At 33.3% G+C, this 10,188-nt stretch overlaps 1 non-coding gene and 1 pseudogene across 1 annotated transcript; both read right to left on the minus strand.

The window, feature by feature from the left end:
* Positions 1-373: 373 nt before the first annotated feature.
* On the minus strand, positions 374-447 carry TRNAI-UAU (transfer RNA isoleucine (anticodon UAU)). Its single transcript has one exon. It is a non-coding gene; the product is annotated as a tRNA-Ile (tRNA).
* Positions 448-1,079: 632 nt separating this feature from the next.
* On the minus strand, positions 1,080-2,780 carry LOC140892683 (magnesium-chelatase subunit ChlI, chloroplastic-like; annotated as a pseudogene).
* Between the last annotated feature and the right edge of the window lie 7,408 nt (positions 2,781-10,188).

Below are 10,188 nucleotides of genomic sequence, written 5' to 3' on the forward strand. Positions count from 1 at the left end.
ATATATATATATATATTTTGTTTGCTAACAAATTTTTAGGAACAAATTTTGGAGAACATGATTTGCTAAAAAAAAAATAAAAAAATCATATATATATATATATATATATATATATATATATATGTGTATATATTGTTTGCTAACAAATTTTTAGGAACAAATTTTGGAGAACATGATTTGCTAAAAAAAAAAATCTCTTCCATAAAATGGATTTCTAAAAAAAAATGGATTTCAATAATTAGAAATAAATAGGTGAAGTTTGGATTTCGAATATTACGAATAAATATAATTACATTTTTCATTATTTACGAAAGTATAGTATATCCCCGGAAACGTCTCAAAAAATTCGAACAGCAAAAAATTCAAATAACGGTGGTCCCGGCGGGGCTCGAACCCGCGACCTTCGGCTCATAAGACCAACGCTCTAACCAACTGAGCTACGGGACCTCTTTGTTGAACTTAAGTTAAAGTTATGATAATAACCAAAATATAATTTTCATTATACAGCTTGGATTTCTGAACAACGTATTGGAGTTGGACCATCTGTTTCGAATTTTAAAAAATTCTAACCGCATAGATTTGTTCGCAATTGACCGCTACATCATCTCCCTCAATCGCATTAGTCATTCTTATTTCGAACCGTCTCTAATAAATTTCCAAGAACATTAACTTCGTGTTCTTTTTCTTTCAGGAAGATCACATTAAGTTCGAAGAAAATATTTACATTCCAATTTTTTGCACTATAAACATGAAAAAGAAACATTCACACAAAACCACACTTATATGTTATAAGCTTCGAATTTCCAAATTCTTGAAGCATAAACAGAGCAGCACACATTGACGGTTTAACATCATTATATAACGCCTTTAGCAGTCCTGCCACCACGCCGCAGAACGTGAGCTGTTTTGAGAGGATGAGAGATTATCATCAACCCAAGACAGGCATTCGACTTATCCAAGTGTAAGATGAATGAATATTGAAGCATATAACATATCAATCTGATGTCACACCATCTAAAATTCTTCTTGATCAACTCATACAGTCATACTTAACTCATGTTGAATTCAATGCTGGAAAGTTGATCATCTGTGATATAATTATGCTACAAAAAAAGAAGAAAAAATCGTACCTATCTCAGCTAAAAACCTCATAAAATTTCTCGATCACGAGCAATCCTGACTCTATTGACTCCAAAGGGTCCTTTCGAAGGTGGTGTCTCAAGCAATTTGGGATCACAGTAGCGATATCTTCTGCAGTTACTTTATCTCTTCCTTTAAGAGCAGCCAAAGCTCTTGCTGCCCTATTCGTCACTGTCGCCTCTCAATCCATCAACATTCAGCTCAGCGTAGACCTTGGAGATTTTAACTCTATCGTCGTGATCAATCGTGACAGAAGACAGTGAATTCCGAGCAGAGGAAATCTGCTCTTGGAGTTTGTCTTGCTCTGCCTTGTAAGATTCTCGGAATTCTTTAGGATTCTTGTCAAACCACGCCCTCTCCTCGACAATATTCACCCTGAGCTCTGCATCCTTCACTGTTCCGACCTGAGCATGCATTCCAAGCCGATCAAGAAGCTGGGGTCTAAGTTCTCCTTCTTCTGGATTGCCAGAGCCTATGAGTATGAACCTGGCAGGGTGCGATATCAAGATTCCTTCCCGCTCCACCGTATTCCAACCTGAGGCAGCAGAATCAAGAAGCACGTCCACTAAGGTAGTGTTTGGGAGAGCTTCTAAGAAGCACTTCCCAGCTTTTTCTTAACAAATTTGTGCTGTCTAGAAGATCTCTCAAACACTACCTAAGTGATCATCCAAAAGATTCATTTCATCCACGTAGAGGATTCCTCGGTTGGCTTTAGCAAGAAGGCCAGGTTCGAATGCTTTTACACCTTCGGTAAGGGCCTTTTCAATGTCAATAGTACCACAAACTCTGTCCTCTGTGGCACCCAACGGCAAATCAACCATGTTGATTTTGACCGGCACAGTAGGGAGTTTTTCGCCTCTGACAATCTTCTCTTGTGCTTGGGGACCCTGCACTTCTGGGTCCTCCGGATCCGAATTAAATGCGTCACCAGCAATGACTTTGATTTCAGGAAGTAGATCCACCAGTGAACGAACCGTGGTAGACTTCCCGGTGCTTCTGTCACCCATTATCATCATGCCTCCGATCTTTGGGTCAATCACATTCAGCAGAAGGCATAGTTTCATCTTTTCTTGCCAACTATAGCTGCAAAAGAGTAAACTGGCCTCTGGGTCTCCTTTGAAGGAGCAAGCTTCTGCACAATACATTTACACGTTAGAGGAATTATTTCCAGACTAAACTCGGGCTTATTCATCATTTCTTGATACCTGTTCTTGATGAGGACTAATCTCAGTGGCAACATTAGAGATAGTGACAGAGAACTGACAACGCCCTTTCCTAAGAGGAACTCTAATCCCACCAAAAAATTTCCTCCCCGAATTCAAACCTGCAGCAAATCAACAAAAAGTAATCAACTTTGTAGCAATTACCCACAACCCATGATTCATAACCTAATGTCAATGAAATTCGACCTTTAAGTACAGTGAAACAATGGAAACGAAGCTTCACTACGAAATTAAATTTAAAACACAATAGTATCACCGCAGCACCAAATGGCAAGAAAACTAGAACAGGGTTGTCACACCTTGTGCAGGGGGAGAAAGAGAGAGGAGGTCGTTGGAGTAGAAGATTGCCGCAGCCGAAGAAGCTCCCAATAGCCCCGCCATGTTTTGCAATTTGTGGTTTCGATGAAAGAAACTATCTTTCAACTTTAGCGGCCAATGGGTCGAGATACGGTTTTTTTTTTCTCATTGATTTAATATTCGATTAAAAAAAAAACAAAAAAAAAACTCGTACTTTTTTTTAATCGGCCCTCCAAAATTTTGGATCCCTCAAGTTCATTTGCATAAAAATTAGCGCGAATGTAATGTGCATTTCCCAAAACTCCTCTCCCTCCATCACTCAAAAGTCAGGGAGCCCAAAGCTCCGCTTCTGAATCAAAATCATTATTGAATTTCAATTGCCTCCAAAACAAATGCCTACAAATACTTCCCACCACCTCCTTAATTTCTCCTTCCAAATACACCAAAAAGTATTAATGGCAGCCTCGTCTCTTTCCGGCAAGGAGAACGCACCGAGTTCTTCTTCTTCCAACAAGAAGAGAAAAATCACGAGGATTCCGCTGCAGGATATCACCAATCAATTACTCCACCCGGAGTGTTCGGGCCCATTATCATCCGACGCTCCTTCTTCTCTTTTCCTCCGCAAGTGTTTGATTTACCAAGTCAAAAATCGCTTCAGGGGAGCTGCAGGGTTTGGTCCGCATGTTTCCATGTCCAAGAATTCGAGCGTCGTTGCTCTGAGAAAACACTTTAGGTAGACTAATGAAGTTAGCGTACGGATACATACGATATTGCTACTAAAAGATCCAATTTTTATTGATTTGTTAGTCTCAGTACTGGCCTTTATATACTTGACCATTCTGATGAAGAATTGTGACAAGTTTTTTATATGGATTATTGGTTTCACAGAATTGTTACTTTGGATTTTGGTTGTAAGTATTGTTAATTGTACACATCAAAAATAAAAGATGTCAAAAAATATTATAAATTTAATTGTCTAACAGATTTCACGGGTAAAACTCGTTAACTTTGGGTATATATATATTGAGGTAGATATGAGCTTAGATTTACATGGGTTGGGTCAGGTCTCAAATCCTAGTGAGCTCGGCCCAAAGCAAACTCATTCCCAGCCTAAGTGTTTGTATTACAATTAAGAGCCCAACATAAATGGAACATGTCCATAAATTATCGCTGTATTAAAATCATTGACATGATGTCGAAGATTAGTGATGTGTTTGATTGTTATGTCAAAATCTAAATTATTGGAATTAAATGAAGCTTTGACTAATTTTGAGACCAATATTAACCTAAACAAGCACAAATATGTGTTTTCCAACATTCCCAAGTACTTTTAATTAACGATCGATTAATATTGAAATACTATTTTGGTAGATCGTAACCTATTAAATCGTTATTATAAATGTAAATCAATTGCACTTTGCATCTTCTAATTAATACAAACCAAATAGTGCATGCATCAGCAACAACCCCCTCTTTTACAATAGTGTGAAAACCAATCATTTCCTTTCATATTTGTCGATTTGGTCTAAGGCCGGTTAATGAATCGAATCAATTCAGAACCAATCCGAATTTTGTACGGATTAATTCAGTATGTATATATATATATATATATATATATATATATAATTAAATAAGAATTGACCAGATACTTAATTTATAACTAATTTCTTTATATGCATAATGATTTTAAAAATAATTGATTACAATTTGGTCTCAATTGAATTCAAAACACACAATTAATTAGTTTCTATGAAATTAAAGTAATACCAATTTCGCCACATTCATAGCTATCACGTATATACATACACGCTAATATGTGCGATAAATCATCAACCATACATGTGTTTTTTTTCAACTTGGAGAGGATGATGTCGCGATTGAATCTTGAATTCGAGTCGGATAAACAATAGATTATCGCATACAAAGAATTATTTCTTGAATTAAAGATAGGCCATGCATCTTCATTAGGTCATGACTCATCGCAGCTTCCCGTGAAGATAGACGACCATAAAGTATCTTTGGTCCATATATATCCAAAACTTTATCGATCGCTGATGTTCACACGATTTAATTTAAAGCTGCTGATGTGTTTTCGTATATCTTTTGGTCAGCTAGCATAGTACTTTAATTTGGTGAAAGCTAGCCGATTTGTTTTGCTGATCATGCATCGATCGAATTCACACGTAGTTACGTCGATAAACTCGGCCGCCGTCTATCCAATGAGTTTCTGAATCTTTTTTCGAAATTCTTGCATGATCTCAACTTGCTGTAATTTTGATAATATATATATATAAAAGTTAATTTGGATGTTGTGGTCTTTCGCCAGATATGGTAGCTTTACACTGCATTTTTTGGCTTAGTTAATGGACGGACACCTCACCCTCGAACTTCACTGGCTGATAATGACTAATTAATTAATTTGCTCTTTTTCAACGGCAAATAAGGTCGTTGTACGTACAAATTAAATCAAGAAACAAGACAAACAAGTATATTGTTTTGTTTTGAATCCGTGTGCTTTATTTGATCAAGAAACTGCATATATATATAATAAGGCCTAGGCCTAGGCCTGCATGCATATGCTATCTTACAATTTACATATATACGATATCACCTAACTAGTTAAGAAGATCATAATAATTACAATGTCTGGTCTGAGCTTTTCGACGTGCCTCATTATTATAACTTGGTTCTTGATTTCAACTGCAGCCGTTAATGGAGCTCGTCCCGTGAAGCATATAACTCAGGCGAGACTATCGCTGGAGGTTCAATTCCAAAGGGAAAAGGGTCATGATCGTTACAACGAATGGCCGGAAAGAGTGAGCCCTGGAGGACCCGATCCGCACCATCATTTTATTCGCGATTGATATATAATGGAGAGCATCGTATCAAAATCTTTGTCCTAGTCGTTGACATGCAAACAAATCTTTCATGAGTTTCGTTACCAGCTTCTTTCCACTCCTAAAATACAGTTGCGTATCCGGTGTCTCGATCACATAATTAGTTTGGAATTAGTGTGAAATTTGAGGTGTACGTAATTTTGTTATGTTTTGAAATTGGTATAAGATAGTTGCAATAAAACATTGTATCAAATTTACAAGATTTCGATCACAAGAAATGATCCAATGCCAAGTATTAATGGGTAGTTTACATAAATTGCCATTGAATTTTGAGAAGCTCTTCGTGGCACTACGTACGTACAAAGAAAGTTTTTTTTTTTAAAAAAATAAATTTATCGCTGAACTCGCATTTTTGGTGTCATAACTTGCGCTTTTTTATTTTTAATTTATTTTTATTTGTCTTGTGATGATGAATTCACGATATTAGTACACACATACACTAAGTTTCACTTTTTTCTTAATTTTATTTCTCACTGGAGTAATGATCAGTACGTACGTGACATCAAACACATTGTTTGGCTGGAGGATCGGATAAATATATTTGGATAAGTAATATAATGTAATATAAAATATATAAAATGATAGTTAATATGATATTTGATTTGATTAATAGATTATAGTTTATATATTTGATTTGAATGATTGAATTTTATATTAAAAATATAAATTATCATTTTGTCCTTTTAAGAATAAATAAAATATGAATAATATTATTTATAAGGGTAATATAATAATTTAAATTCAATAATTTGATTGATGTAAAATAAATGATTAATGATTTAATTAATGTAAAATAAATAATTAATATATAAATAAATAATATGACGAGAAGAACGCAAGATTGAATAAGATAAGTTGTACAAATACTAATTGTACTCGTACCAAACGGTACCACAGTGTGTATACTAAGATCGTGAATTCATCCGTCACAAGACAATATATATATATATATATATATATATATATAAAAGTCGTCCCATCAGAAATTATTTTTACCATGAACTGAAATTCATTTACAATTTTTTTTTCTTTGTAGCCTTACGTATATTATATATATTAGAAAACCATGTAACAGCGTACACATATTTGGGTTTTAATTTGGATCAAAATAATCAGATCTAATTTAAAAATTGCAAGAAAAGCATTCTGGTTACTGTAATTTTCTTGTTTTCCAAATTTTGTTAATGTTTATTTACTGTCTTTGCACCTTTTTTTTTTTTCGAATTTAGTCCTTGTCAGTGATGATGTAGCACAAAAAAAGGGTGAATTGGTGTTCAGTTTCTAACCCAAAAGTCAATTTATTAATAAGTACCTGTCAGAAAAAAAATTATTTGTACTCATTGGTCCCACATTATTTTTTTCGGATAAAATTTGGTACAATTAAAATATTGAAAATATGGTACATGTACATGATATTTGAGAACTAATTGTTCAAGATCGGGTACAAAAAAAAATTGAGTATAAAATCTAAACATCTTTATTCATGTGAACTTGCAACATATGTTTGAATACTCAAAAATCATATATTTGTACCAGATCTAACACATTGGATACTCAAATATCATATATGAGTACCATATTTTTAATATTTTGTACTGATTTCCATCCAAATAATATAAATGTTTTTTTAATATCAATATTTTTTTAGTACTCGAAAATCATATATTTGTATCAGATCTAACATATTTGATACTCAAATATAATATATTAGTATTGTATTTCTAATATTTTGTACCGATTGTCATCTAAAATAGACAAATGTGTCATTATATCAATATTTGTTTACATATTTGAGTACTCAAAAATCATACGTTAGTATTAGATTTAAAACAGTTGATACTCAAATATTATTTGTATCATATTTTTCATGTTTTATACCGAATTTCATCCAAAACAAATTAAAACATGTGGGCACATGAAGTTTAAACAAAAATTTTTTTGGCAGGGACTTATCACGAGTTTATGTTTGGGTTTAGGTATTGAATTATAAATTACCGCACAAAAAAATTTTGATATGACGACCGACATATATTGCCAATTAATGCCAATGTGTGTGATGTCACGTACTGATCATTACTCGAGTGAGAGAGAGATAAAATCAAGAAAAAAAGTGAAACTTAATGTGTGTATGTACTATACAAGATTGTGAATTCATCGATGATAATGACACGAAAAATGAAAAAATATATATATATATATAAATTATGACACCAAAAATGCAATTTCAGCGATAAATTCTTAAAAACATCAGATAAGGTTAACTCGATTCCAACTACGTTAGATAGATACATAATTGTATCAGATCATGCGGCACAAACCAACATAAAATTTTGTAAGTTGATAAAACATGGATCGGAATTCCACCATAATGAATGAATGAATTAAATATTAGTTGCATGTCATCTCTCCATTTTTCGTCGTTGACATATAACTAAAGTATATGTCATTAAAAAAGGAATGCAACTTTTAATTAAATAAAGAATAAGAAACAATATTAATATACTAGTGGCATGTTGGAAAGTGGGATTCTGCATGTGAGAAGCGGCTTTAATTTCACTGTATTAAAAAAAATTGTTACGCTCATATTGGATGGATAATTCAAACAACTTGTTTATTCTTGTGACGTGGGAACCCATCATCGTCTTTTTTTGGTGTGTATTGGTAAACCTTTGAACTAATATAATAATCTGTAAACTTTATTATTCAGATAAACAATACTAAGCAAGTTTTGTGCGACATATTGATCCAAAAAAGTGTTGGTAGGAAAATGAAACTCTTGACCTCTGGTTAAGCGTTCATATACTCTACCAACTTGCACATTCGTTGAGGAACAAACAACTTGTTATTGCTTCATGTAATTATTGTACATTTTAATTGACTATTCGTATTACAATTCATTAGTCAGACTATTCCCATAGCATTATATTACAATTGAAATTCGATAAATCCGGATAAAGTTTAATAATTGGTTCAACCTACGATTAGATTGGCTCATGCGTACGATTCATCCTATTTTTCCTTCTAAACCTTATTTGACCCTTAAATTTGAATAAAATATTCTAAGGCTGTAAAAAAATCGAGTCGATTCAAGATTTTTTAAAATTGGTTCGATAAATATTTGATTCGTATTCGAAATTATTAGACTTCAGCCAAACTTGAATATGCTCGAAGTCTTTTCTAAACTGAACTCGAGTCAAAATTATTTTATCGAAAGTTCACGAGCTTTAATAATTTATTAATATAATAAAATTATATATTAAATATATACACACATGTCAAGGCTTTTGGATATTTCGATTCCAAACCTTCATGATCGGAGCTTAATGTTCAAGCACAACTCGAATATATAGCTCGCAAAATAGTTTGAACAATATTTCAAGTCAAACTCAAATTGAAACTTCATTAATTTCGCGTCGAACTCGAACCAAAAATTTTAAAATTTTCGAGCTTCAAAACGTAGTTAAACTAATTCGAGCCCGATTCAACCCTTAAATTTATAATAAGATTTGATTCAGTTCGGTTAGTTTGTGTGCGAAATTATTTGTAGCAAATGGCGCATAGAGCTTAAAGACTTATGGAAAGTAATTGGTTTGCTCAGAGTCAGACCTGTATATATATAATTTTGCATGTAAATTCATGTAAAATTAAGGTTTAGTTAGTACAACGTTGACCACTACATATGAAAGTTATCTTCATTTTCTTTTTGCCTATATTATTATAGAAATTTGTGATTAGGCCTCCATCCCCACTAACCGATTATTCGCTTCACCCCACCTTTTATCCGGGTGACACTTTTAATATTACGAAAATATTCTATATATTTTTGGTTGAATTAATCTTTTGTTAAGTAACAAATTAAAAGTTATAAGACAAGATTTTTTCCGTGTGTATGTATATAACATATTAAGCAATAAAATTTATATGGCAAAATCAAAGGGGCCGCGGATGCAACCATCGGTTCCCTCGTGACTCCATCCGATCCCTTCCCTGTTGGATTGGTATGTGGCTAAACACACACATTGAGGGATAGGGGCAAAAGTGTGTGGTGGTAATATAAAACTGCCCAAACAAGAATGCAAAAGGCCATTTTCTTTAGGAGATTTTAATATTGTTTGGCCGCGGTCAAATTTGACGTGGCGATTCGAGTTTAATGCTAACGACGGCCTAATGATATAATAACTCAATTATTAATTATATACCAATACCATACCAATATTATCGGTGTGCAGACATTGAAGTGCCCCTACCTATGTTTTGGTTTTGTCGTAATTGATTAGGACGAACTTAGTGAATAATGCAATATCGCCCCAAGTAATTAGTATATTCAAGTTACATATTGCATTCCGATGTACATATATATATATATATATATAATATGAATTTGAAAAATATGATATCAAGTCATACTAAATTCTTCAATTAAATACGTGGATTTAAAATTCATCCATGTACCACCGATAACTTATAGCTCATAAAATTCATCCATACCACCCAAAATTTTAAGTTTAGAACATGATCTTCGATCCGAGACTCAATCATAACAAATCTCAGCTCTTTCAATTCAAAAAATCCATCCATACCTAATTGATAAATCAAAACACATCCGCGTAAATTAAGATTACAAACTCGGG

Source organism: Henckelia pumila, chromosome 3 (assembly GCF_033568475.1).
Source record: "Henckelia pumila isolate YLH828 chromosome 3, ASM3356847v2, whole genome shotgun sequence".
NCBI classification, from domain to species: Eukaryota; Viridiplantae; Streptophyta; class Magnoliopsida; order Lamiales; family Gesneriaceae; genus Henckelia; species Henckelia pumila.